Here is a 25,798-nt window from a genome sequence, read left to right as displayed (position 1 = left end):
ATTAAGTGAATAGGTAAAGGATATGTAATAACTAGGGGGCAGTTATCCCCCTAGTATCCCCCAGAGGGCGCTTCGAGTTCTCTTAGGCCCGGGTCGACAAAAGAACGACCAAAAAAATGAAAAAGATTTTCATACCCGATTCTCATTTTGTCTAATATCTCTCTGGCCGGGAGCGATGGGACCAATATGAATCGATTGAAAAAAGGACTCTATGCACGGACCCCCCAAAATCGCCCATTTCAAAAGTTAACGAAATTCATACCAGTGATAGAGGGGCACTTCCGGCCTCCAAATCCGGGGTTGGTTTAATGCCCAGCCCCCCGAGTGCGACGTTGCCATTTTTTAAAGTTGAAACATGTTAAACCCCATAACTTTTGAGCAATTATAGATACGAAGGTGCGGTTTGTTTGAATTGATAGAACATAAAAAGAGCTATCAGTTCGTACATAGTTTTTATCCATTGTTGCCAAATTTACCCAAAAATCGACAATTTTTCGATTTTTTCAAGGTGCAAAAATACGGTTAACCTAGAAAAGTCGGAATTGGGACACCACGTAGGAAAATAAAAAACACGCGTAATTAAAGCCCTTAATGTGAGCTTTCCAACGGTATATAGGTTTTTCCGGGGAAACGATTCTACCGCGAGATACAGGCCTTCAAAGTCCGACTTGGCGTACTTTTTGGAGGTCCCCTGTGACTAGGCCACCCGGCTGCGGGACCCAGAACACAAGAGAGAACGAAGTTCTGAAAGGAAAACAACAACTTAATCTTTTGGGACGACAGAAACACGGCCGGAAAGAACACACACTACATACACTATTGAAAAGGACTAAAATGTGGTTGGGGAACAAGTCCCCAACCTTTCAAAAAAAAAAAACTCACATTGTGACGCACGGTCTTGACCCGGGCCAAACTACTACTGACCCCCCCAGTGGCTCTGGGCACGCCATCTCTGATTGGTCGATCCATCATCATTCGGCAACTGCAACCAAGCAGAGATGCCTCGCCCAGAACCACTGGGGAGGTGTCGCCCTCTGGCGAAACTACTTCTGATACATTACCGCGCTACACCCCCTCATTCGCATCTCAAAAAATTAGTACTGGGCACGCATATAGGAAAATGAAAATTACATGTAATGAAAGCCCTTTGTATGGGCTTTCCAACGGTATATTGGTTTTTCCGAGGAAACGATTCTACCTCGAGATACAGGCCTTCAAAGTCCGACTTGGCGTTTTTTTTTTGAGGTCCCCCGTCATTCGCACCTCAAAAAATCAGTACTGCGCACGCATATGGGAAAATGAAAATTACATGTAATGAAAGCACTTTGTATGGGCTTTCTAACGGTATATTGGCTTTTTCAGGGAAACACTTTTGTCGCAAGATACATGCCTTCAATGTTCACTATAGCGGTTCAGGTCGTATTGAATATTACATGAAACAGGGGAGTTCTTATCTAAGTGGGTTGCCGTCCATGCAGCGGCGAGCAGGGAGAGAAAGATGCAGATATCGTCACGTTCCAGGCAAAGTATCACAAGCGCCATGAGACGTTTAAAAATTTCCGCCTCCATTTTATTTCTTTACTGAGAAATTGTTGGTTGAATCTGTTTGGAAATTTCACTAAATTTTATCGGCAGCACAAAGAAAATTCAGTGAAATTTTCGGACAGTTTCGTCGAACAATTTCTCTGTAAAAAAATTAAAATGGCGGCGGAAATTTTTAAACGTCGCATGGCGCTTGTGATACTTTGCCTGGAAGGTAACGATATGCAGAGAGAGATGCAGATATAGAGCTAGACGAACCTGATACATACTGCCAACTGTATATTACCAAATGTTAAACGAATAATAAACCTGCCTACAACTTCAATGGAATCTCAGAGACAACGGATCCATTTTTATGTCATGTCTCCCCTATAACACAGTCCCTGAGATAGCGACTTTTTTCTTGCACCCTTTATGCCTGAGTGTTTTCATTCACGTTGAGTGTTTGACAGCATCGATTTTTCCGAGGCAGCGAATCGATACGTGCACCATCACGATGGGCAAAGAAACAAGCCGCGCAGGATACCTAAAAACCACGCTCCAGAGTGAATATTGAAGGCATGTATCTCGCGATAGAATCGATTCCCCGAAAAAACCAATATACCGTTGGAAAGCCCATACAAAGGGCTTTCATTACATGTAATTTTCATTTTCCTATATGCGTACATGTAATTCATTACATGTAATTTTCATTTTCCTATGTGCGTGCGCAGTACTGACTTTTTGAGATGCGAATGAGGGGGACCTCCAAAAAAACGCCAAGTCGGACTATGAAGGCCTGTATCTCGTGGTAGAATCGTTTCCCCGGAAAAACCAATATACCGTTGGAAAGCCCATACAAAGGGCTTTCATTACATGTAATTTTCATTTTCCTATATCGACGGTGAAACTACCAAACCACGTATCTCGTGTGCGGTGTTTAAAAATCTACGCTCACATTTTACTTTTTTGAAGTAGACCAAATCAATATCATTCCTTGAAATTTTCACGGAATTTTCTCCGCAGAACGAGGAAAAATCACAGAAATTTTCAAGACTGGATGTTAAGTAGTTTTTCATTTAAAAAATAAAGTATGACAGGAAGTCTGCGACGTCGCAAACCGAGATACGTGGTTTGGTAGTTTCACCGTCGATATGCGTACATGTAATTCATTACATGTAATTTTCATTTTCCCATATGCGTGCGCAGTACTGACTTTTTGAGATGCGAATGAGGGGGACCTCCAAAAAGTACGCCAAGTCGGACTTTGAAGGCCTGTATCTCGCGGTAGAATCGTTTCCCCGGAAAAACCAATATACCGTAGGAAAGCCCATACAAAGGGCTTTCATTACATGTAATTTTCATTTTCCTATATGCGTGCCCAGTACTGATTTTTTGAGATGCGAATGAGGGAGTGTAGCGCGGTAATGTATCAGAAGTAGTTTCGCCAGAGGGCGACACCTCCCCAGTGGTTCTGGGCGAGGCATCTCTGCTTGGTTGCAGTTGCCGAATGATGATGGATCGACCAATCAGAGATGGCGTGCCCAGAGCCACTGGGGGGGTCAGTAGTAGTTTGGCCCGGGTCAAGACCGTGCGTCACAATGTGAGTTTTTTTTTTTTGAAAGGTTGGGGACTTGTTCCCCAACCACATTTTAGTCCTTTTCAATAGTGTATGTAGTGTGTGTTCTTTCCGGCCGTGTTTCTGTCGTCCCAAAAGATTAAGTTGTTGTTTTCCTTTCAGAACTTCGTTCTCTCTTGTGTTCTGGGTCCCGCAGCCGGGTGGCCTAGTCACAGGGGACCTCCAAAAAGTACGCCAAGTCGGACTTTGAAGGCCTGTATCTCGCGGTAGAATCGTTTCCCCGGAAAAACCTATATACCGTTGGAAAGCTCACATTAAGGGCTTTAATTACGCGTGTTTTTTATTTTCCTACGTGGTGTCCCAATACCGACTTTTCTAGGTTAACCGTATTTTTGCACCTTGAAAAAATCGAAAAATTGTCGATTTTTGGGTAAATTTGGCAACAATGGATAAAAACTATGTACGAACTGATAGCTCTTTTTATGTTCTATCAATTCAAACAAACCGCACCTTCGTATCTATAATTGCTCAAAAGTTATGGGGTTTAACATGTTTCAACTTTAAAAAATGGCAACGTCGCACTCGGGGGGCTGGGCATTAAACCAACCCCGGATTTGGAGGCCGGAAGTGCCCCTCTATCACTGGTATGAATTTCGTTAACTTTTGAAATGGGCGATTTTGGGGGGTCCGTGTATAGAGTCCTTTTATTTCAAACTTCACGCCAAGACTGAAAAGAAACAGAACGAAGCGTTTCGTCGCTTCTTGATAGTCTGTAGCAAAGGAGCATACCTTCAATTTACTTACCCTACTAACAGACCAAGATTCAACATCTCCCGTTTAGTTCAATTTTCCGCTAAAGAGGGTTATTCAAAATCGGCGATTTTACCCTACCTTGGATTTTGCCGAGTTGGATATCGTTGTTCCCTATCACAAGACACGCCTTTTTTCCGGCATTGGCAAGTTCACAACACCCGAAATTTTTTCCCGCGCGCCTACAGCGTTTGCCAAGTTGAAAACAAAGGCAAATTCCGTACGTGGCACAAAATTTGAGCTATGAAGTTGCGTTTTTAAAACGAAAATCTCTAAAAATTACGCACTTTTAGGATGTGACCATGTTTTAATGTCGCATTAATTTTAACATGCATTATTGCCAAATTTTCCGATTTTTAAATTCGACAAATGCTACATATTCGCAAAATACCCAAAAAAGCTATCTTCAAATTTTGAATAAAAAGTTGTCTAATCGATAGTCGTTCGATTCCGCATCCATCGATATATTATAGCTCGCTGGGAAACTTTAGGTTCGCGCGGTATCATCATTTTTGTGAACAGCTTATGGAGCGACGACGCTTTTTGAGTCCGAGGCGGATAGAAATTTTAAGCCTCCAAAAACACCGGTAGCATTAATTCCATGGTTCCTATGTAATTTTTGGCGCGAATCCGAATTGAACCATTTCATAAAAAAATAGTCACCAAGATGTTGCCAAATTTGGCAAAAAATGCTTAAATCGGCCTTTTTGGCGGATTGTAGCCTTGACTTGCCAGGAATGATCAGACGACAAATTGGTTATTTCCACAGTTAAACTCGTTAAACTATCTACAAGCTGAGTCAAATTCTTTCTGCTCACGGTAAAATAAAACGCGCGAAACAAGCAGCAAACTGAAAAAAAGACACCAAATTGGCGCTTTTGGCGGTTTGTCGTAAGTTCTTGTTTTCCCGATTAGAGAAGGTTTCTTAGGAAAATCCAATTACGCCGAGTGTAACGACAAACTATTGTATGTTACATATATAGATAAGAGGCCGCTTTACGCGGTCTCGTCGGCCCCGCACGCCTAACCGCCATTGTCTCTTGTCACGCCCACAGGTCTCAGTAATTTAGAGCGCCCCTTGTTTCCTTTTTTAAGCCCCTTATTGTCCTTTCCTGGGCGTCTTCTTCATTTGTAGTCGTTACTTTTTTCTATTATACTCCATATTCTCTCAGAATTATAAAATAAAATTGTATTCTAAATATAGGGTATGAATAATAACGGTCAATACCGCCAAAATTCAACGATTTGTACTAATTTTGGCAATATTGCAATGTGTCTTGTCTTGTTTTAATGAAGTCTGTCTGAGGAGTACATATTATTCATTAATTTTAACAGAAAAATTTCCATTATTGTTTCAAAATGTGGTTTATTGACACGATTCGATAAAACACACACTAATATTATTGAATTTTTCCTCTCTGAAACTAATACCCTAGTTTATTAGTATATATCTAAGTTGAAATTAAATTTATTCACAGAAGTGTATTATTTTGTCAAGAGAGATACATTTATAAAATTTAAAATCAAGAGGTGAACAAAGAATATAGGACAATAATATCGAAAAACAAAAACCACGAAAATTAAAGTATTTTGTTAAGCTTGCAACATTGAATATGGTTTCGATCTTATTTTTATTGTTCAATTTATAAAATTCTGCTCACGTTGTTCAATAGTATAGTCAAGAAACATTCACTTAATCGGAAAACAAGAAACATACGACAAAAACCGCAAAAAGCGCCATATTTTTGGTGTCTTTTTTTCAGTTTGCTGTCTTGTCCGCGTTTAATTTTAACCGTGAGCAGAAAGAAATTTGACTCAGCTTGTAGATAGTTTAACGAGTTTTACTGTGAAATAACAATATTTGTCGTCTGATCAACTCCTGGCAATCACAGGCTACAATCCGCCAAAAGGAAAAGGCCGATTAAAAGCCATTTTTTGCCAAATTGGCAACATCTTGGTGACAATTTATATTTATGAAATGGACAAATTTCGGACTCAGCGCCAAAAATTACATAGGAAACCATGAAATTAAATGCTACCCTGTGTATTTGGAGGCTAAATATCTAATCCGCCCGGACTCAAAAAGCGTCGTCGCTCCATAAAGCTTGTTCACAAAAATGGATGATACCTCGCGAACCAAAAGTGTCCCAGCGAGCTATAATATAATCGATTGATGCGGAAATCGAACGAACTATCGATTAGACAACTTTTTTATTCAAATTTGAAGATAGCTTTTTTGGGTATTTGCGAATATGTAGCATTTGTCAATTTTAAAACATCGGAAATTGGAAATAATGCAGATAAAATTTAATGCGACCAATTAAAAAACCAAGGTTCACATCCTAAAGTGCGTAATTTTAGAGAATTTTTCGTTTTAAAACGCAACTTCATAGCTCCATTTTTGATGGCCAGCTTACGAATTTGCCTGTTTTCAACTTGGCAACGCAGTAGCGTGCCCGGGGCGCGGAAAAATTTCGGGTGAGACTTGCCAAAGCCGAAAAGGCGTGTCTTGTGATAGGGAACAACATATCCAACTCCGGGCAAAATCCAAGCGTAGGGTAAAATCGCCGATTTTGAATAACCCTCTTTGAAATCCTCGCCATTTTTCTTTGGCGGGAATTTCAAATTTTGCCGTCCTCTGTTAGTTCTCTGGTCTACTCTTATATAAAAAAACGTGGGTCCTATTTCCAAAATCTGATTAGAGCGGGCTCGTCTAAGGCCCGTCACCTGTCGATTCCCGCAAAAATCAGGGAAATTGGCCTAGTAGAACGCTCAAACGAACTATGACAAAACATATAAATTTACATTGTTTAAATGGGAAAATTTGCAACTTTACCACATATTATAAAAAAACCTGGATCAGCTTTTAAAAATCTGGATAAAACGGGCTCATTTAGAGACAATTGCCCGTCGATAGCCGCAAAAATCATGAAAATTGGCCCGAAAGAACGCTGGAACTAAGCGTTACCAGTTATGCAAAATTAGGAGGTCTCGGAGCTTATAGTATAGATAATAATAGGCTACTTTTAATAATAAAGCCACTTTTAACCATTTTAAACAAATAATTTTAACGTTTAATGCTTTACATTTTAATAATTATGTTTTAGGATTGTTAATTAAGCATTTAAAAATAACATACCTAATAGATGAAAATTTCTCCTGTAAATGGACTGCGTTCACAAAAATGCACCAAGTCACATTTTCCAAAAAACTGAGTTAAAAGTAGTTTTCACCTCAACTAACTCTTCACTTCTCCCTTTTCTCGAGTTCATCTACATGCGGCTATAAGCGTTTCTATTAAACGCAGCCCAATTAAAACCCCTTTCCTTTCTCAAAGGAAAAGAAGAAAAGTAAAGTTAAAGTCAACGTACGGATGTGAAAAAATGTCAAAAAATACATTTTTTGAAAGTTCAGCGCACATTCTCTGTCAAAATATAAAAATGCATGAGGACTGGATTCGCCGAAAAATATGTGCTGGATTCCACAATCTTAGCGACATATTGCATGACATGAGAGCTTTTTTTGCATACCGATGGCTAAAGGCGAAAACCACGTACCTGCTCACGGTGTTTCAAGATTTCCGCATCTAATTTAAGATTTCGAAGGGCAAGGAGCCAATTTTATCCCTTTAAATTTTCACAGAATATTCTTCGAGCAGAAGTGAAATCACAGTCGTTTTCAAAACATTTACCTAGTACGTTGATTAGTTTTCCACTAAAAAAAAGTAAAAAAAAAAAGTATGACGATAAGTGTACGACGTTGCAAATTGAGATACATGTTATCCGAGTTTAGCCGTCAATATAATCCCAAATTATGTACATCCAGCTGTTCCTCATCATTTACAAATCTGAGTGTTAAGAATTTTGAAATCAATGCAACTCAAACACAAAATGGTGTATGAAAGTGGAAGAACATTTTTGCCTACACGTATGCGCATAAGGCCCGCGAAGCGGGCCTAAGGGCGCGAATAAGTTCCCTACAGGGAGTTGGGCCGCGTAGCGGCCAGAGGGCAGACCGGCACAGCCCCCTAGTATTTCATGGGCTGAAAACACATTCCCTTTATAGAATGTGTTGGACAATGGCCGTTTTTTTAGTTAGTAAAAGCGGTTGAGAAAAGGACTACGTGCAAAACGGGCCATTTGGGGCTCGGGGCGGTTATCTTTGAGACTTGCCCTATTCATTCACCTAACAATGCCCAATCTTTTCCCAAAGTTTCAAGCCCCCCAAAAATTTTGGGGAGACGCGGCGGGGGGTCAAAGTTAAAAACCGGCAAAATTTTCGCGAATTTATTACTCGAAAACCAAGAAGTTCTGGAAAACGCGGTTTAAACGAGCGTATTCAGCGTGACGAGAGCTTTCAGAAAATGTATAACATCATAGGGTTTTGTCAACTTCAGCTCGAGTTATCGCCTCCGAAGCGCCGGAACGCTCAAAAAAGACCCCTTATTTTTTCACGTTTGGGCCGATTTAAAAAAAGCCATTTTTTTATTTTGATGAAAAACTGATATGTTGTTCCTGACTCTCAGCAGCCCCTCTAGCTCTTTACCGCATGCTGGGGAAATGTTTTGGTCGCGAGTTATAAGAGCGGAAAGGAGCGAATGTGGGGAAAATCGGCTATTTTAAACTGCCCGCGCGGCGTTGATCGGAGGGAAAACGTCCCCTCCCACTCAGTTCGGCGGATCACACTCCTCTGCCGACCTCGCATTACTGCCACATGTCTCTTGATCCGTCGCCGCGCGCAGTTTAAATAGCCGATTTTCCCGACATTCGCTCCTTTCCGCTCTTATAACTTGCGACCAAAACATTTCCCCAGCATGCGGTAAAGAGCTAGAGGGGCTGCAGAGAGTCAGGAACAACATATCAGTTTTTCATCAAAATAAAAAAATGGCTTTTTTTTAAAATCGGCCCAAACGTGAAAAAATAAGGGGTCTTTTTTGAGCGTTCCGGCGCTTCGGAGGCGATAACTCGAGCTGAAGTTGACAAAACCCTATGATGTTATACATTTTCTGAAAGCTCTCGTCACGCTGAATACGCTCGTTTAAACCGCGTTTTCCAGAACTTCTTGGTTTTCGAGTAATAAATTCGCGAAAATTTTGCCGGTTTTTAACTTTGACCCCCCGCCGCGTCTCCCCAAAATTTTTGGGCGGCTTGAAACTTTGGGAAAAGACGGGGCATTGTTAGGTGGATGAATAGGGCAAGTCTCAAAGGTATCCGCCTCGAGCCCCAAATGGCCCGTTTTGCACGTAGGTAGTCCTTTAACATTTTTCGAGAGCTTGCAGTTTTCAGCTCTGAGTTCTTAAATTTTCAAATCAATCTCTGAACCTCATAAAATGCCTCAATTGAGCGCAATTTTAAAGCAAATCCCCTTTTCGTGTTGATTTAAACCGGTGTCCATTACGCGATTGTTCCGTTCATGAAAAATTACGAGGTAGGTATAATTGGATAGCATTTTGCAATTCGGAACTATAGGCAGAACGGTAGGTTTTCAGGAGAGCAACTTTTGCAAAAACCATTGGCGTTTTTCATCAAAACGATCAATGTTGCGGTTTGATGGTTCATTTTATAGCTATGGAGTTCCTTTAACACCCTGTGTTGACAGATTCGTCAAAAACATCACACTGTTGCCAATAATTACAAAAAAAGGCTATAGTTCCTTATTGCAAAATGAAGAATCCGGGGAAGCTCATTTTGCAATTAGGAACTATAGATTGTTTTAGCACTGACTGCATAGGGGAGACGACCCTGGTGTCACTATTACAAACTGGAGGGTTAACCCCAGTAGAGAAAACACCCCTTCCTTCCATCATACGAGGAAGGGGGGAGGTGCATTGTCCCTGCGGAAAGATATTCTACAAAAAACAGGGTGTGCCAAAAATATGGATACCTACCGACTTGCTAATATTTCGAGAATGGTGGCAAATATTAACATGCAATTTGGACGGGAGGGTTTATAGATTTGATTGACATGAATCGATCAAAAAATGAAAGCATGAATCGATCAACACCGACTCGATCGACAAATTATTGAAAAACCAGTGTCATGATTCCGACATGACCGACATGAATCGATCGAAAAGTTAGAACATGAACCGATTGACGTGATTTGATCGGCACTGATTCGATTGACGACCGTGAATCGATCAAAAACCAGCGAATCGATCCGCAAATCCGTGAATCGATTGACAACCCCGTGATTCGTTCGAAAAATCCGTGAATTGATCGATAAACCCTTGAATAGGTCAACAAACCCGTGAATCGTGAAATTTTGAAAATTCGAAAATCCAAGATTAAAAATGTGGCCTATAATGCTATCTCGGCTCCTGTTCGATCGATCATGCTGATTTTCGGGGTCAGGAGGTATTTTTGGACGGGAAACTTGAATTTCTGGTCAAATTTTGAAAATTCAAAAATCCAAGATGGCGGATGTGGCCTAAAATGCTATCCCGGCTCGTGCTCCATCTATCGCGGTGAATCTTGGTACCAGGTAGTATTTTTGGATGGGAAACTCGAATTTCTGATCGAATTTTGAAAATTCGAAAATCCAAGATGGTGGATGTGGCCGAAAATGACCTTACTTGATTAAGTATCCCCTGGAGGATATTTCATTCCTCGGACACACGTTTAAAGGGGAGCTCAGAAGACGCAACCTCAAACTTGTTTTTCGTGGATTGAAATGCGAAAAATATCGGAGAAATTATTTGTGGCTTATGCGTAGTAAATACTTCAAAAAACGCAAAAATCAAAAATCACTGAACAAGCTCAATGTCAAAATTTGAAAAATTTCAATTTTTCGAAACTCGGCTAGGAATTTGAGTTTCCCGGCCAGAAATACCCCCTATACAACCAAGATTCACCACGATAGGTCGAGCAGCCCGAGATAGCATTTTAGGCCACATCCGCCATCTCGAATTTTCAAATTTTCAAAATTTGACCAGAAATTCAAGTTTCCCGTCCAAAATCCCTAATAGCTTAGTTACACAATGGAATGTTTTTAAAATGTTTCAAATTATGTCGATCTCGGATTAGTCATTGACATATGTTTCCAACAAATTTTCAAAACGAATACATGAAATGGGCAAGTTGGCCGTGTCTTTGAAACGTATTGAAAACAAATCGAAAATGTTTCTAATTGCGGTCATTCAAACTTTTTTAAAAATAAGTCGGAAACGTTTCAAACTTATTTCAAAAAGGCATAAATAACCCACCCAAAAAATGTGTAAGAATTGTGTCAGCTATGTGTTGTCAATATATTGCAGTCCGTTCAATAAACTATAGCAGAAAGGTTTCAAAAACATTTCAAAACCATTGCCACAGCTAAGCCTATGATTGAAACATATTTACGGAACATTTCTGCCACAATTTATGTGAAAATCAATGAACCTTTATTGACATCCATCGGAAAAAATTTGTAATTGTGTCAATTTTTTTTTTAACGACCCAGGCACAGATTCATGGTAGATTTGTGTACGATATGTTGGGAAAGGAGATCAACTAAATATTTTGGAAACATTTCTAAAACATATTTAAAACGTTGCTGCAGAAATTCTTGGAAGTTCGAAGTTTCTGAGAAATAAACCTGACATATTTCTGACACAATTTAGCAACGTTTCCAAGATCCTTCAAAAACATGTTTCAGAAACAACTGGCAGATATTTCGTATTTTTAATCTGATAAGGTACAGCTATATGTTGAATCTATGTATGAAACGTGACGGAAAGGTATTTGAAACGCTTTCAGATTTTCGTGTACGAATTTCCCTCATTGCTCTCTAGTTGAAATACTCGTATCACTCTCATTTAATTGATCCGCGGCGATCGTACGTCATAACCATTTATAAAATTAATTTAAACGCATAAGGGTAAGGAAATTTATTTCAGAAATGTGTCAGGAATATATCAGTTAAACAAAACAGTGCCTTGATTGTCATTTAAACCTGGTGAACACAAGTTGAAAACATTTCTCAGACCTTTCTAAAAATTTTCCTAGATCAAACTGAACCTACCAGAGAGCGTTGACGTTTCATTTTCCAATTTTACCAAATTTTGGTTTATTTTTTTGTCTCAAGGTTTACTTTTTGGCTATTTAATTAGGCAGAGTTAAAAATAGTTTTAAATTCTTGGTATGCATCGCATTTATCTCCATAAGAGCTTATAAGTTATGGATTATCTAAAATATTGAAACCGTACATCATGCTTTGCGTATACTTTTCTAAAGTGAGGACTTCCTAATCCCTCTGATAGTTTAATACTGATGGAGTGAACCCATAGTTCCATACTCTCCTTAGGCATAGTCTGTAATCAGGCCGCCCAGGCACTTGATTTGATAGCTATAATGCCTCCACGACATTTGCTAAAACAGATGTCTGAAAATTTTTTTACGGTTAAGAAGTGTGACATGCGGATGTATTCAACACAGAGTGGGCTCGTGTTTAACACTACATGGACTGTAGTGATTATACCGAAAATGTGTCATAAACATTTAGAAAATCAGAGGAAAATCTGAGTTAAAGGCTCATTGTTTAACAAATGTGTCAGAAATGTGTCAAAAATGCACTGCCAACGGAGACCTTTGCCCATTGTGTCATTGAAATATGTAAAAAATGAATTCGAAACATTTCGGTGACACAATCTGCAAATGTTTCACAGACACATAAAATGTGGTGACATGGGAATGTGTTGAGCACAGAGTGGCTTCGTGTTTGACACTTCATTCGGGTTTTTAAAGTATCACGTGAAACATTTCAGAAATGAGGCTTGGTGTTATTGATACGTTTTAAAAACATCTCTAAGACTAAGTGTGCTATTACGGTACCTCCAGGTACCAAAAATCAGCAAGATCGATCAAACAAGAGCCGGGATAGCATTTTAGGCCACATCTGCCATCTTGGATTTTTGAATTTTCAAAATTTGACCAGCAATTCGAGTTTCCTGTCGAAAAATACCCCCGGATACCAAAAATCAGCAAGATCCATCGAACAGGAGCCGAGATAGCATTTTAGGCCACATCCGCCATCTTGGGTTTTTGAATTTTCAAAATTTGACCAGAAATTCGAGTTTCCCGTCGAAAAATACCCTCGGTCACCAAAAATCAGCAAGATCCATCGAACAGGAGCCGAGATAGCATTTTAGGCCACATCCGCCATCTTGGATTTTTACATTTTCAAAATTTGACCAGAAATTCGAGTTTCCCGTCGAAAAATACCCTCGGTCACCAAAAATCAGCAAGATCCATCGAACAGGAGCCGAGATAGCATTTTAGGCCACATCCGCCATCTTGGATTTTTGAATTTTCAAAATTTGACCAGAAATTCGAGTTTCCCGTCGAAAAATACCCCCGGATACCAAAAATCAGCAAGATCCATCGAACAGGAGCCGAGATAGCATTTTAGGCCACATCCGCCATCTTGGATTTTTGAATTTTCAAAATTTGACCAGAAATTCGAGTTTCCCGTCGAAAAATACCCCTGGTAACCAAAAATCAGCAAGATCCATCGAACAGGAGCCGAGATAGCATTTTAGGCCACATCCGCCATCTTGGATTTTTGAATTTTCAAAATTTGACCAGAAATTCGAGTTTCCCGTCGAAAAATACGCCCGTCCGGGTATCAAAAATCAGCAAGATCGGTCGAACAGGAGCCGAGAATGCCGAGAAAGCATTATGCCGTCCTGTCTATAGTTCCGAATTGCAAAATGGGAAATCCGAGTTTCGCATTACGCAATAGGGAACCATAGTATAGGTCCCAATTGCAAAATGAACTTCGCGTGATCCTGCGACGGCAAATTTTTGCGGGGTCGCTGAAGCGGGATAAAAATTGTTTTTGAGGATTTTCTTTTTCTCAATAGTAAGTAAATACCCTCCTGATACGGAATTCATCATAAAAAAAAATCGAAAATTTGACCCTAGTTCCTTATTGCATAAAGCTGTCCAATTGAAGAAGGGATGGTGAAATTAGAGGAGACAAAAATGGAAATACGTAATTTAGAACCTAAGAAAATTCTAAAAATGTTTGATGCAATTTGAACGAATCCTCATAATTTCACCTTAAAAAATTATCCCAACTAGCCGCAGACGATTCCGATAAAGAATAATTATGGCTCACTCTAAATGATAAATTAAACGTCTTATTCATAAATTTATATTGTTTTATTAATTTATCCTTAGGAACACAACAGATGATGTCGAACTAGATATATTTTTCGGACAGTCCTCTTGCATTTTATACAGATCAGACATCATTTTCGGATGGCTCGATTTGATAGGTAGGTTGATAATACAACAAAATATTTGCTTGGCGGTTGGCCTTTCACCACAGCATCTACCTATTACCCCCGTCGAACATTTCAGTCGACTTTATATATGCTTACTCATTTTTTCCAAATTCAATATTTCAGTATTCTAAAGCCTTGCCTAGGGAAGAGTAGTTGCTTCAAGAATGTCCTGGGGGTATAACGACATTTCACCGCGCGACACTTCATGCACCGTGCGAGCGTGCGACACTTCATGCACCGTGCGACACTTCATGCACCGTGCGACACTTCATGCACCGTGCGACACTTCATGCACCGTGCGACACTTCATGCACCGTGCGACACTTCATGCACCGCGCGACATTTCACCGTCAGTGATAATTTCTGAGGCTTAACTTTTCCTTTACACTTTTCCAAGCTTAGGACTGGCCAACGCGGAGTTCACAGTGTATAACAGCCTTCGATACCATTATTCGTACGAGGAAGGCCTTTGGTTGTTGCTGAATTGCAATTCCACATTTCAATCGGAAAAATGGGGCGTTGACTCCTCCTCCTTTTACTAAAGTCTTCCTATCCAAGTTTCTTCCAAATAACGTAATTTCCAGAATTCGACACTTTTCCAAATTTTCTTTGCACCAACAATTTTCTCTGAACTATACCTACGTATAGGGTGTTCCAAAAGTCCCGCTCCCCCTTCTAACTTTTGCACGGTTAGAGACAGAAAAACGAAACTCTGGAAATGATTCTATCTCAAAGAGGACCATCTTATAGGGAGGTCAAAATTTTTGTCCCTCCCTCAAGAGAGGCGGGGGACCCTCAACTTTTTTTTTCATAAGTTGACCCCTATCTTGCGATACATCGTTGGAAAGAACAATGAAAACTAAGAATTTTGGTGCAAATTGCAGATCAATATCGTAATTTTTGACCGAATTATGATAAGTCAAAGGTCAAATTTGACCCATTTTCAAAAAATCATAACTTCAAAAGAAAAAAAAAAAAAAAAAAATGAAAGGGGAAAATTCACCAAATTGTAAGCACTGTTAGTAAAAATCGCAAAAGTCACTTCAAACAAATTTTAAAGGGGGGGGGGGGGGGGCAGGACGAGTAAAAAAAAAAAAAAAAAAAAAAAAAAAAAAAAAAAAAAAAAAAAAAAACATCGACTTTCGAATTTCGTTTTTTTCCCTCGAAATTTGGGAACTTGAAAACGTAATGTTGAACTAATTTTGACCTCACTGAGATAATGTTGAGGCAAAGTTAGGGGAAATGGGCTCATTTCCCGGGAAAGTCGTATAATCTTTAATCCGACCTCCCCCCCCCCCCACCCCAGGGTGAGTAAAAAAAACATCGACTTTCGAATTTCAAAAATGTATAGGGGGAAAAAGTTGCGCCCAGGCATCAAACTAAGGTGTGCCAAAGCGTTCCTCGAAACAAAAATTTCTTGGGCTGCCGCTTTTGCAATTTGTGTAAAAAAATCACGTAATTCAACCTGTTTTCCGCGATTCCATCGCACTGTTTAAGTATGATAAAGATTGGCTAGAGCCCTGATTTTTGGAGTATTAACTCACTTCTAGTAGTCATTTAAGGTATGCTACCCAATTAGTTTTTAGATCAACATATTTTTTGTGCCCCCCCCCCCCAATACCATTAAAAATGCAGAAAACCCGATTGCGGCCGGATACGCCTCGTATATTTCAACGATTTTATCGATTTTTGTAGGTGACTTGGCAACCACGCAAAAAGTCAATTTTCGGTTTCTTAGGAATACCATTTATTTAGATGATTAAAGGAAAATATTGGTTTTGGAATCTATGAAAATTGAGATCCCGATTTTTTACATGCTTGCCAAGTCGTGCACGAAATAGTGAAAATCGATGTGATTTCGGCCGAATCGAGCGATTCGGCCAAACTGTGAGCTCGCAAATGGGGGAAAACCGCCCGCATTCGAAAAACCAATATTTTCCTTTAATCATCTAAATAAATGGTATTCCTAAAAACCGAAAATTGACTTTTTGCGTGGTTGCCAAGTCATCTACAAAAATCGATAAAATCGTTGAAATATACGAGGCGTATCCGGCCGCAATCGGGTTTTCTGCATTTTTAATGGTATTGGGGGGGGGGGGGGCACAAAAAATATGTTGATCTAAAAACTAATTGGGTAGCATACCTTAAATGACTACTAGAAGTGAGTTAATACTCCAAAAATCAGGGCTCTAGCCAATCTTTATCATACTTAAACAGTGCGATGGAATCGCGGAAAACAGGTTGAATTACGTGATTTTTTTACACAAATTGCAAAAGCGGCAGCCCAAGAAATTTTTTTTTCGAGGAACGCTTTGGCACACCTTAGTTTGATGCCTGGGCGCAACTTTTTCCCCCTATACATTTTTGAAATTCGAAAGTCGATGTTTTTTTACTCACCCTGGGGTGGGGGGGGGGGAGGTCGGATTAAAGATTATACGACTTTCCCGGGAAATGAGCCCATTTCCCCTAACTTTGCCTCAACATTATCTCAGTGAGGTCAAAATTAGTTCAACATTACGTTTTCAAGTTCCCAAATTTCGAGGGAAAAAAACGAAATTTAAACGGTCAAATGTAATCACCTTAAACTTCGTTTTTTGAACTAATTTTGAACTTACGGAGATAATGTTGAGGCGAAGTTAAGGTAAATTGGCTCATTTCGCGGGAAAATCGTATAACCTTTGAACTGACGGACTTGGATATCCGAACCCCACCCCCTCCCCCCCCCCCCGTTTGAAGTGATTTCTACGATGTTTACTTACAGTGCTTACAATTTGGTGAATATTCCCCTTACATTATTTTTCTTTACGATAATTTGAACTGGAGTTATGATTTTTTGAAAAAAGGTTAAATGTGGCCCTTGGCCTATCACAACTCGGTCAAAAATTACGAGAGGAATATGCTTCCGACGATAAAATTATTATTTTTTTTTAATATTCATAGATATTTTTTCGGCTCAAAGAATCCCATTCATCATTCGAATAACGTTCCTTTCCCGCTTATTTTTATCCCAATTAAGCTCTTGCATGCGTCAGTAATTTTCGATTTAAGTTCTGATTCATACGTAGAATTTCGCGAGAAACACGATGGTGCCAGTGCCACTGGTTTTCTCTGAAGACAACTCTAAAAAATCTCTCAAATTTGATGCGTCAATGGTGGGGATATCCCACGCTCTCCTGAGAGTTTCTGGAGTCTTAAGCCCGTATCAGACGATCAAAGTAGAGCTCTCAAATGGCGTCACGTGGGGTCACGTGACTCCACTCTTTGATCGTCTGATACCGGCTCTAGGAAAGCATGGGTTATCCCCTTCATTTCTGCCTCAACTTTGAGAGCTTCTTTTGAGTTTTTTTTTTTTTTTTTTTTTTTTTTTTTTTTTTTTTTTTCATGGAAAACCAGAAAAAAATCGAGGAACGTCAGTCTGGGATTTCCATCAGAAAATTTGGCTCTATTTTTCAAAGGGAAACTCATGTATTTGGAAAGTATAATCGAACGTCGAGTGCCAGCAGTCACGCCACACAACGGCCGTACTCTCCATAGAGTACGTAGAGTCGTGAGGTAAGTGGGAGAGCCGACGCCACTTTTAAAGCATTTTCCAGGTCCCGAATCCCGAGACTCTTGTGTAACTAAATGCCGGGTCAGTTTTTCGATACATGATCGACAGATAGTCTTCGATACACGGCGACCCGGCCATCCGATTTAAACAAAGAAGCATCAAAGAAGATAGGAATTACTACATCCTCCACATCGCCATTTCGGCTCGAACATGTATCGAAAAAGTAACCGAAGCTCAGCGCACGCCGTGCTTGGAACAAGGCGGTTAAAGAAACGTGGTTGTACTTCGAGTTGAGCCGCCATTTTAAAGGCTATGTGACGCGCAGAGGGGTACATGCTTTGCCATAGGTGCGTTGTTAAATTACTTCTGCTGCCCAACATCAATGGCCGAATCTCAGCAGGATTGACTTCATCTCAAAAACGACGTCAGCTCAACAGTCGGGAGAAAATGAAGGTGCCGTTGTTCAATTCGAATTTACTCTTAAAGAAAGACAGGAAAAGTTGCAGAACCCCAGCAACCATCCGCGTGCGTCCCACCGGTCAACGATGCAACTTCTTCTACTAGAAAAAAAATTTTAGAACACTACCCTTATATATTACTTATGTCCGACCACCAAAGTTTCCGCTCGAGAATGGCCTATCGGTAAGAACTCACCTGCCACATGAGATCCGTTCGGTTTCCGCGACACTAAATTTTTATTTTTTTTTTTTTTTTCCAATCTGGAAAAATCCCCCACATCATGATCTTCTTCGCCAAATAAGTCACAAACTCCTTTTTTACAACACTTAAGTTTAATATTGATAATTGTTACTATATCAGCGACATTTACTGACTTACGAGAGGTTCGGTTAGGTTAGGGTTAGTTAGTTAGGTTAGGTTTAGAGGTTAGTTAGGTTTGGTTAGGCTATGTTAGGTTAGTTTTAGGTTAGTTAGGTTAGGAATAGTTTAGGTTTAGGTTAGGTCATTAGGTCATCAGCTCTTTAAAAATTAAGATGCATTCTGTTCAACTAATGTTTTTCAACAAAAAAAAAAAAATTAATTGTTTCCCTCAACATAAATTTTTTTAATTCCCGACTTTAAAATTACAATCCTACTGATTTTTTCGGAAAAGTCCCGCGCTAACTACGAGATAACATCCGAGATAGTCAATGTCATCGGTCCGATTACCGTGATCACTCTCCGGCAACTTTCAACGCCTCTTTCCTTCTCAAAGTGCTTAATCGTTAAATTCCCATTGAATTGAGAGGATTTGGAGGTTAGATTTTATTGAAATTTAAGACTTTAAACATTTAAATCCTATTAACACTCAAATGATTACGAAATTGACGCAGCACAACAATTGTAAGTAATTGCAAATCCGTCTGGTGACGAACATGTAGCGAGGAAGTGCGAAGAAAAGGCGGTTATTGATGTAAGCAATAACATAACAACAATCCAGGAAACTTGGCAGCAGTCCACAGCAGCTGAAAACCTCGCTGACTTGTTGGGCAGTTTGCTGAGCAGCCATTTTGGAAAACATGTAAATCCACCAGAATTTACCAACGCTTTCGTTGAGCTCAACGCTCAGCGGGTAATTTTCGTTGGGGCAGTTGGGGACGTTAACAACCTATAGGTGCGTTGTTAAATTACTTTTGCTGCCCAACAAAAATGGCCGAATCTTAGCAGGATTGACGTCATCTCAACGACGACGTCACCTCAACAGACGGGAGAAAATCGAGGCGCGTTGTTAAATTCCCGTTGGATTCTGCGGATTTGGAGGTTAAGTTTTGTTGAAATTTTAAGATTTTTAACATTTAAAAATCTTATTAAGGTTTATCTACAGCTGCGTGAAGTAAGAAATTTCTCCGCGCAGGGGGCGCCACCGCTGTGTTTTAGAGTCCGTACAGCACCACGTGAGTCCTTGAGCTTTTATAAAAGTTGAAGGAATTTCTGTTTAAATCGAAGATAAATAAGTTCTAGCTATAAAATTCTTCTTCCTATTGACCCTAAAAACAACGTGAAAAGTCATTTCTGAAGCTCTGCAATTTGATCCCAGAAAAAAGTAGGGTTAAGCATGATGACCTTGATGCAACCAATCGCGCTTGGTCGCTCTCAGCAGTTGGCAGATATCTCTCTCCCACCGTGAGCTGTCTCTCTCGCACTTACAGATATCCCGTAAGAGAAACTGGGATCAATTTACAGCTTTTATTATTAGACTTTCAAAGCTCGCGTTTGTTTCTAAGGATTCCAGACGTATGCTGCTAGAACTTATGAGTCTTAGAATTTAAGATACCTATTGTGATATTTAAATAATTACTGATTTCGGAGTCGGATTTTAGCAGCGCGACGTGGTGGATTTTTTCGGAACTACAGCTGAAGATTAACCTTAACACCCATATTAGTACGAAATTGACGCAATAAACGATTATAAGCCATTGCAAGTCAGTCTGGTGACGAACATGTGGCGAAGAAGTGCGAAACAATGGCAGTTATGGATGTAAACAATAACATGACAACAATCCAGCAAACTCGGCAGCGGTCCACAGCAGCCGAGAACCTCGCTGAGCTGTTGGGCAGTTTGCTGAGCAGCCATCTTGGAAAACGGGTAAATCCACCAGAATTTACCAACGCTTTCGTTGAGCTCAACGCTCAGCGGGTAATTTTCGTTGGGCAGTTGTGGACTTTAACAACGCGTCTTATCTCATGCAATCAGGATGTACCCGAAACTTACCCGATGCCGTGTGACGTCAAGGGGTACGAAATGCGAATACCATTCGTTAGATGAGTTGTTAAAGTCCATAACTGCCCAACGAAAATTACCCGCTGAGCGTTGAGCTCAACGAAAGCGTTAGTAAATTCTGGTGGATTTACCCGTTTTCCAAGATGGCTGCTCAGAAAACTGCCCAACAGCTCAGCGAGGTTTCTGGCTAATGCGGACTGCTGCCAAGGTCGCTGGATTGTTGTTATGTTATTGTTCACATCAATATTTGCCACTTTTCCGCACTTCTTCGCCGCATGTTCTTCATCAGACTGACTTGCAATTGCTTACAGTTGTTGTACCGCGTCAATTTCGTAAGAATGTGGGTGTTAATAAGATTTAAATGTTAAAAATCTTAAATTTCAATTAAACTTAACCTCCAAATCCGCAGAATCCAACAGGAATTTAACAACGACACCTCGATTTTCTTCCGTCTGTAGAGCTGACGTCGTTGTTGAGATGACGTCAATCCTGCTGAGATTCGGCCATTTTTGTTGGGCAGCAAAATTAATTTAACGACGCATCTGAAGTAATTTAATAACGCACCTTTTATCTGCCTTGGACTTGGACCTCGTCGACCAGAATATGGCAGCAGCTCTCCCATTTACATTACGACTCTATGTACTCTATGGTACTCTCCCGCCATTCTTAGTTTTAGATTTTCCCGCCGAAAATTTTTGAACTTAAAGGACTTTTTTGGGGTGTCTGTGGACCTAAAAGTACAGGAAATAATTCATCAAGCACATCATGATGCCCATTGCCAGAAAATGAATTAGCAAGAAAGGTGCAACACATCCATTTTGAACCCTGTTCAAAATGACCGCCGAGAAATGGTGGGAAACAATCAAAGACATTGAATCACGTAGACCGTGCGTCCGGCTCGGTTTAGTACAGGCGGAGCGAAGCAAGTCTCTCGGAGCCCCATGATGGGCGGGCGGGGAATGGGAGAGAGCGTGTGTCCCAAGCACTCGAAGAGACTGCAGAGAGGCAATGGAGAATTCATGGCCGCGCTCGGTTTTTCACGAATATCTTGTTTAGAGCCCATTTTCAGACAAAATTCCTGAGAAGAAAAGTTTTAGGACACATAATTTTACACCCGAATAGCATTGTTTCATTTTTCCGAACCAATTATTAACCGAGGAAAAAAGCCTCACAATTCGACAAAAATTCACTAGAGTCACTATACTGCGCATGCGCAGATAACCGCTAACACACGTACACTCCGAATGAACACTCTGGTCTACTGCGCATGCGCGGGCATCGAGAATGTTCCTCATCTTGTTCTCTTGAACAACTATACCGGGTGTCCGTAAAGTAACTGAAAAGTAGGTATAATTTTTAAACAAAAAAAGATAGGAGCAGGTCGCAGTTTGTGGCATTCTTCATCATTCAAAAAGGGAAATTTTTCGATGGGGGGGGGGGGGTTTCTTGGCGAACCGCCCAAGGGGGGGGGGGGGCAACTTTAAAATTTCAAATAGTTGAAAAAGTTACAGCCGGTCAAAATTTTAAATTGACCACCTTTCAAAAAATCGCCGTTCAGCTCCGACTTAGGTATCGAAAAAACAAAAACAAACCAGGAATGAAAAGTTTGAAAAGTGCCTTTTAGGAAAAGGAAAAACAACTGACGTTGTCACAAGTTCGGATGACATTGTTTCAAAATAAAATTTCGGAAAATTCAACGTGGCGGCATATTTGAGGAAACGCGAAAAATGAAAATCCCAGAAACTGTTATCTTTCAAATACCCTCTAGTTTAAGGAAATCAAAGGTATCAACTTTAATTCCTTTATTTGGCCAAGTGAGAGCAATAATTTGCTGATTTTAGAGTTGTCAAGCGGGGCGCTTTCAAGCGTTGGAGTATACAACATCACAGGATTAAGTGTGTTGTCAAAAAATGAAGCCGATGTGAAAAAGCGCTCCCATCCATTTGGGATGATTTAGAAATTGTCAAGGTCCTCCTCCAAAGCAGCAAAATTAAGCACTATTAAATAAAACCAAGTAACATTTTAAAACTTCATTTGTCAAATTACTAGATACCAAGTTTAAAGCAAACAAAAATCTGGTGGAAAGTGGAAACAGAGTTTTACTGTAAATCGAGAATAATCTGATAATTGCAAACTAAATCAGAATGCAGTATGATCAAGGGAACTTAGCATACTGATTTCAGCTTCGTAAATAGTGTCACCAATCGGGTAGTGCATCAGAAGTTACCTAAAAGATCGGTGCCTCAAATCGTGAGTTTGAGACTGTCAATAAGATAATCTCAACTCAAATAATAATCGAGAGTAGAACGGCGTTTTCGGAGTTGAAAGCGTAGCAGATATCCTCCTCAGAGATGGAAAGTGAAATTTCACGTTTTGAAATTTCACAAAAGTTGAAATTTATTAATTTTTTTAGAATTATTTAAGTATTGAACCTTTGGAGGTCTGAAAGCGTTTCAGATGGTCTTTCTGTTGATGCTGCGGTGTTATGCTACTCTACTGAAGGTGCCAGACACAAAGAGGGGGCAAAAAGGGGAGTTTAGAGAGAAAAACCCCAACCTAACCTCTAAACTAAACGAAAACATTTGCAATGCGCGAATGTTTTATGGCTTGGGGTAAAAAATTTCAAAATTTAGAATCACTGTTTCTAGGCGTTTCTTAGCCTCCTGAATGTATCCCCAGAAGTTTCAATATATTTCATGAAATTTCGTGAAATTTCATTCGAATAAATTTCATGAAATTTTCCATCTCTGATCCTCCTTTCCAATTAGGAGTTCCAGGAGTTAGAGAATTAAAATTATTCTTGGATTTGTAATTTTCAGAGAGAGAAATGTCAAAAATGTCAATCGCCCCTACCCCACCAGGAAAAACCATGTTTTTTGGCTCGCCAAGATTGTGAGTAAAAATTGCTTAGTTTTTCTTTTCTTCTTTTTTATCGTTTTTGAGGAGGAGGACCTTGCACGTTTCTGAAGCATCCCAAAGGTGGAGCACTTTTTCACATCGGCTTCATTTTTTGACAGCACACTTAATCCTGTGATGTTGCATACTCCAACGATTGAAGGCGCCCCGCTTGACAACTTTAAAGTCAGCAAATTATTGCTCTTACTTGGCCAAATAACGGTATTAAAGTTGATACCTTTGATTTCCTTAAACTAGAGGGTATTTGAAAGATAAACAGTTTCTGGGATTTTCATTTTTCGCGTTTCCTCAAATATGCCGCCACGTTGAATTTTCCGAAATTTTATTTTGAAACATTGCCATCCGAACTTGTGACAACGTTAGTTGTTTTTCCTTTTCCTAAAAGGCACTTTTAGAAATGCTCGCAGGAGCTCAACGGCGATTTTTTGAAAAGGGGTCAATTTAAAATTTTGAAACAAGGTGGAGAAATGGTGCTGGGTCCACACCAACCGAAAAAAAAAATTTAAAAAAAAAAATTAAAAAAAATTAAATTAATTAAAATTAAATTTTAATTAAATTAATTTTAAATTAAAATTTTGACCGGCGATTATGGAACGGCTTCCGTAACCCTAAAAAAAAAATCCAAAAAAAAGTATACATATTTTTTTTGTGAAAAAAAAAATAAAAAAATAAAAAAAAATAAAAAAATAAAAAAAAATAATAAAATAAAAAAAATAAAAAAATTAAAAAAAATAAAAAAATAAAAAAATTAAAAAAATTAAAAAAAATAAAAAAAATAAAAAAAAAATAAAAAAATAAAAAAATAAAATAAAAAAAATAAAAAATAATAAAAAAAAAAAATATATCTTAGGACTAGGTCGAATAACGGCTGGTGTTGCTGGGGGACTCCAGCGGCCGATGCCCGTTGATTCGGACCGATGAGTGTTGAAGACCGATGCGCGGCAAGCCGGGCATATTCAAATATTTCCCGCGCAATTCCAACTGAACCTGCTCCTACCTCCTTAAACACCCCTTCAATTAAAGGCGGAGTTCCGATCTGCGGTCCTCCCTTATTTCAAATAGCCCAAGAGTTTCATATAAATATACAGAGTGGTGCACAAGTCAAGGGTTTGTCGCACCCGTTCCTTTCCTCGAGCAATAACGGGATCCCACTGAATCCCGCTAAGCGGTAACTCGAACTCAAATTCGAATTTATAAAAGGGATAAACAACTTTTCCTTGCCCTTCCCCCCTCCCTATTCCCGCTCTCGCGCAAACGATGGTTCGTAACAATTGTATTAGTAAAGTGCTCTGGATAAATGAAATTCATAGGTTGGCTGCATTTCTGGGCCCTAACTTTATTCGCAGAAGCATCGGTGAAGGCCTGATGGATTTTCGAAGTTTCACATCTGTCCATACTCTCGCTATACAGGTACTTTACTTCAGAAAAGTGCGGATGCAGCTTACCTATTCAGGGAACATCCGTATTTAATTGCGCGAGAGCGGGAGTAGGGAGGGGGGAAGGGCAAGGAAAAGTTGTTTATCCCTTTTATAAATTCGAATTTGAGTTCGAGTTACCGCTTAGCGGGATTCAGTGGGATCCCGTTATTGCTCGAGGAAAGGAACGGGTGCGACAAACCCTTGACTTGTGCACCACTCTGTATATTTATATGAAACTCTTGGGCTATTTGAAATAAGGGAGGACCGCAGATCGGAACTCCGCCTTTAATTGAAGGGGTGTTTAAGGAGGTAGGAGCAGGTTCAGTTGGAATTGCGCGGGAAATATTTGAATATGCCCGGCTTGCCGCGCATCGGTCTTCAACACTCATCAGTCCGAATCAACGGGCATCGGCCGCTGGAGTCCCCCAGCAACACCAGCCGTTATTCGACCTAGTCCTAAGATATTTTTATTTTATTTTATTTTTTTATTTTTTTTATTTTATTTTTTTTTATTCTTTTTATTTATTTTTTATTTTTTTATTTTTTTTTATTTTTTTTTATTTTTTTTATTTATTTTTTTATTTTTTTATTTTTTTATTTTTTTTATTTTTTTATTTCTTTTTTTATTATTTTATTTTTTTATTTTTTTTGTTTTTTTTTTTTTTTTTATTTTTTTTTAATTTTTTTTTTCACGAAAAAAATATGTATACTTTTTTTTTTGGAATTTTTCTTTTTTAGGGTTACGGAAGCCGTTCCATAGGCGATAACCTCTGAGCAAGTGAACCGATTCTAATTTTTTTTTCGCCATTTTTCTTGTCTTTTCAAGTTCTTTCTAACCATGTCTAAAAAAATGGGGGTTGCTATTTGAAATTTTAAAGTTGCGGAGTCCACCAAGAAAAATCCCCCATCGAAAAATTTCCCTTTTCGGATAATGAAGAATGCCACAAACCGCGACCTTCCATCTTTTTTCGTTCAAAAATTATACGCACTTTTCAGTTACTTTACGGACACCCGGTAA

The 25,798-nt window shown here is 39.4% G+C and overlaps 1 long non-coding RNA gene across 1 annotated transcript in view; it reads left to right on the top strand.

Moving 5' to 3' along the window:
* Positions 1–25,798, top strand: part of LOC140226053 (uncharacterized) — an 89,278-nt gene that overhangs the window by 54,666 nt on the left and 8,814 nt on the right. The gene's annotated exons all lie outside the window — the stretch shown is intronic.

Source organism: Bemisia tabaci, chromosome 1, assembly GCF_918797505.1.
Source record: "Bemisia tabaci chromosome 1, PGI_BMITA_v3".
NCBI lineage: Eukaryota > Metazoa > Arthropoda > Insecta > Hemiptera > Aleyrodidae > Bemisia > Bemisia tabaci.
The sequence above is the reverse complement of the archived record's forward strand: the minus strand, read 5'-3'. Positions and strand labels throughout refer to the sequence as shown.